The following is a 4,606-nucleotide window of genomic DNA, read 5'->3' on the forward strand; positions in this document are numbered from 1 at the left end:
TGGTTTCAGCACAGAATTCTACCAGACCTTCAAAGAAGAGCTAACTCCAATTCTCTTCAAACTATTCCACAAAATAGAAACAGAAGGAACACTACTGAACCCATTCTATAAGGCCACAGTCACATTGGTACCTAAACCTCAGAAAGACTCAACACAAAAAGAGTATTTCAGGCCAATCTCCCTTGATGCAAAAATACTCAACAAAATACTTGCAAACCTAATCCAAGAACATATCAAAGATATTATCCACTATGACCAAGTAGGCTTCATCCCAGCTATGCAGAGGTGGTTCAATGTACAGAAATACATCAATGTGATCCACCATATTAACAAACTGAAAGAAAAAGACCACATGATAATCTCCCTAGATGCTGAAAAAGCATTTGACAAAATCCAACATCCATTCATGTTTAAATTATTGGAGAGATCAGAGATACAAGGCACATATCTAAACATAGTAAAGGCAATAAACAGCAAGCCTTTAGCCAACATCAAACTAAATGCAGATAAACTTAAATCATTCCCACTGAAGTCAGGGACAAAGCAAGGTTGGCCACTCTCCCCACATCTCTTCAACATAGTTCTGGAAGTCCTTGCTAGAGCAATAAGACAGTTGAAGGAGATCAAGTGGATACAAATTAGAAAGGAGGAAGTCAAAGCATCACTATTTGCAGTTGATATGATAGTATACTTGAGTGACCACAAAATCTCTACCAGGGAACTTCTACAGCTGATAAACACCTTCAGCAAAGTGGCCGGATTTAAAATTAACTAAAAAAAAAAAAAAAATCAGTAGCCCTCCTGTATACAAAAGACAAAAGTTCTGAGAAAGAAATTAGGGAAACAACACCCTTCACAATAGCCACAAATGACATAAAGCATAAAGTACCTTGTTGTAATCCTAACCAAGCAAATCAAAGACTTGTATGAAAAAAATTTCAAGTCTCTGAAGAAAGAATTAGAGGAAGATATCAGAAGATGGAAAGATCTCCCATGCTCATGGCTTGGCAGGATTAACATAGTAAAAATGGCCATCTTACCAAAAGCAATCTACAGATTTAATGCAATTCCCATCAAATTGCCAACACAATTCTTTACAGACCTGGAAAGAAAAATTCTCAACTTCATATGGAATAACAAGAAACCCAGAATTGCTAAAACAATCCTCTACAATAAAAGATCTTCTGGAGGTATCTCCATCCCTGATCTCAAGCTGTACTATAGAGCAACAGTAATAAAAACGGCATGGTACTGGCATAGAAACAGAATGGTGGGTCAATGGAATCAAACAGAAGGCCCAGAAGTATACCCACACACTTATGGACACCTGATCTTTGACAAAGATGCCAAAACCATACAATGGAAAAAAGATAGTATCTTCAACTAATGGTGCTGCTCTAACTTTATATCTACATGTAGAAAAATGCAAATATATCCATACTTATCATCCTGCACAAAACTAAAGTCCAAGTGGATCAAAGATCTGAACATAAAACCAGACACATTAAATTGGTTAGCAGAAAAATTGGGGAAGACTCTAGAAGTCATTGACTTAGTTCTTTTAATATTTTTGTAGAATAACAAAAATATTTTACTAAAACATGAAATTCATAGAAGTTTCCAGACAAGCCATACAAAATGGTCACATGCTTCTTTTTTTTTTCCTTATTCTTTTTTCTTGGTGGGGGGAGTTACTGAGGAGTGGAGAATCTACACTTGACAGCAAAGTCACAATGTTATTAGTGAGGGCTGTGATGTTTATTTAATGTTCCCATTTTGGTTCAGACAATCAAGCTTGTTTACCTACAGAGTCTAAAGATAGACTTGGCTAGAAAGCATATTCTAAAAACCTGAGTAGCTGCATTTGACCACTGCATTTAGATCCCTTAAGATGGGGAGGGTAAAGGAGGCCATAAAATTGAACTACTTTCCCCTTAAAACATTAAATAAAAGCACTCATACCTCTGGAAGCTAACCCTGACAACTATCTTCATTCACAGTGCTTTGTACTTAAATCACATTGGGGAAACAAGTCAAAGCACAGTCGTTGCCTTTAAATATCTCACAACAACCCAGATGATACTTCTAGCCTTTGTTCATGCTTTACAATAGTGAATCAGGACAAGACACAGATTTGATAAGGTTCATGTACTCACCAAATATAAAGATGCCTGTGCTTTTATTTTGTAATATTTCTAAGACTGTGACCATTAAATGCAAATAAAAAAGGAAGAAGTCTTGGTAGAACAGGAAGAGTAATGTACATTTGATGATCTGATCAAATTAAGTATTATTCACAGCATATGGCCTAATCCATGCTCTCACTGTTTCTATAGCTTGGGCTTCGTCGGTCTTCCACTGCTCTGCAACATAATTTGCTAATAGATCATCTGGATTAGGAGCTCCTAACAAAGCCTGGATTGATAGACCTGAGCAGATCTGCACTGCTGGGGACCACTTACCTTTCAAACTATCTAAACATATTCTTCCCAACTTCGCTATGTTAGGATGGTAAATTTTGGTCACGAAACGTACTTTAGGTGCTGTCATTGGATATTCTTCTGGAAAGAATAGTTCAAGTTTAAAAGGCCCTCCCTCAAAGGGGGAATCCTGGGAGCCAGCAATAACCACATGAAAATGGTGCGTTGTTTTCATCTGGTTCTGCTTTAATGCCAGGAACTGGTTCTGCCAGCAAATGATGGGTTTCCTTGGTGATCTTGCCGGGTAGCCTGGCCTTCTTGTCAGATGCCAAGTTTGGCCTCTGCTCTTGTCTCAGCTCCACTTGCCTCAAGCAAGAGTGGAAGTCCCAGGCTCCCTCTTTACATTTTGATTTGCTGCTTTTGCTTTTTTAAGACGGCCATACTATCTGCAAAGAGTCATTCTCTTTCATGTTAGAATTATAAAGTATTTATCCTGATTGTCTGATTGTGTCAGTTACTGTGTGGCAGGGCTATCAAGCACAGCAACAGTTCTTTGTCTTACCTCCCACTACTTCCGTAGGAGTAAGTTTGGTATCTTTGTGGTTCCCGCATTAAAGTTCATCCAGAGGCAAGCAAGAGCTGCCATTTTAGTATTGGATAAATAGACTTCAAACGAAAACTAATCACAAGAGACAAATAAGGGCATTTCATCTTCATCGCGGGGTCAACTAATCATACAACATATCACAATACCAAATATATGTGCACCAAAAGCCGTTGCACCTAATTTTGTAAGAAGCATACCAATGGCATAACACAAACTGAATTATAATAGACAATTTCAACAACCCACTTTTTAAAATAGGTAGATCATCTCGATAGAAAAAAAAATAAAGAAATCACATAATTAACTGACATCTTAATTAAGTGGAGCTAAGGGACAGTTATAGATTATTTTATCCAAATGCTGGAGAATATTCATTCTTCCCAGCAGGACAAGGACACTTCTTTAAAATAGACCCCCTGTGATTTCATGAAGCAAACCTTAACAAATGCAGAGAAACTGAATTAAACCTATATGTCTTATCTATTATACAATAAACTTTAAAATCAAAACCAACAGCAAGCAAAGCTCTAGTAAGCATGTAAACTAATGGATATTAACCAATTCATTACTGAATAATGAATGGTCAAAAAAATAAATGAAAAAATAAATCAAAATAGTGCTGTAACTAAATGAAAATACAGTGAAACAGTTGTAAGAGAGACATTTGTAGCCCTGAGTGCCTAAATTATCAACCCAGAAAGAGCTTAAATAAATGACTTTAATAGTGCAACATAAGAATTTGGAAAGAAAAAGAAGTAAAATTCAAACCTTGTAAATGGCAAGACATAAGAAAAATCAAAGCAGAAATTAATAAGATAGGAATGAAGACTCTTATGGAAAAGGGGCAATATAAAGGGGACAGAAGCCCCACAAGAAGACCAACAAAGCCTAAATAAATAATTAAATAGAAATAAAAACTGGGCCCAGAGGGGACTGTGCAGACTGATGCACCAACCCAAAACCATGCATAGAGAGGACCCAGAGCATGAACAGCTCAGTCTCCATGTAGGTTCCCTAGTAAGGGGAGAAGAGACAGTCTCTGACATGAACTTGGTTGCCTATTCTTTCCTTGATCACTTATCCCTGGTGGGGTGACCTAGGCCACAGAGGAAGAGGATCCAGGCCGTACTGCTGGGACTTGATAGGCTAGGGTCAGACAGTAGAGGAGGAGGATCTTCCCTATCAGGGAACTAGGGGAGAGGGATAGGAGAAGAAGGAGTTAGGATGGGACCAAGAGGAAATGGGGAAGGGAGCTACAACAAGGATAAAAAGTGAATAAATTGTAAAATAATAATAATAATAATAATAATAATAATAACTTACAAAGAAAATAATAAAAATAAAATTGGAATGAAAAATACCAAAAAAAATTTATTACATCTAAGATTTGGTTGTTTGAGAACATAAACAGGATCATCAGACCCTTGGCCCAACTAACCAAAAGAAATGACTCAAATTAACAAAATCAGAAGTGAACAAAGAAACATTACAAAGACACCAAAAAAATACAGAACATTACAAAAGAAGGCTTTACTCCATGTACTCCATTAAGTTGGAAAATCTAAAAGAAACAGATGAA

At 36.9% G+C, this 4,606-nt stretch overlaps 1 pseudogene; it reads right to left on the bottom strand.

The window, feature by feature from the left end:
* Window positions 1–2,283: 2,283 nt before the first annotated feature.
* LOC129692415 (ubiquitin-conjugating enzyme E2 N-like) lies at window positions 2,284–3,032 on the bottom strand (annotated as a pseudogene).
* Between the last annotated feature and the right edge of the window lie 1,574 nt (window positions 3,033–4,606).

The sequence above is a fragment of the Psammomys obesus genome, unplaced genomic scaffold, assembly GCF_907164565.1.
Source record: "Psammomys obesus unplaced genomic scaffold, mPsaObe1.curated_primary_1811, whole genome shotgun sequence".
In the NCBI taxonomy this organism is placed as follows: Eukaryota; Metazoa; Chordata; class Mammalia; order Rodentia; family Muridae; genus Psammomys; species Psammomys obesus.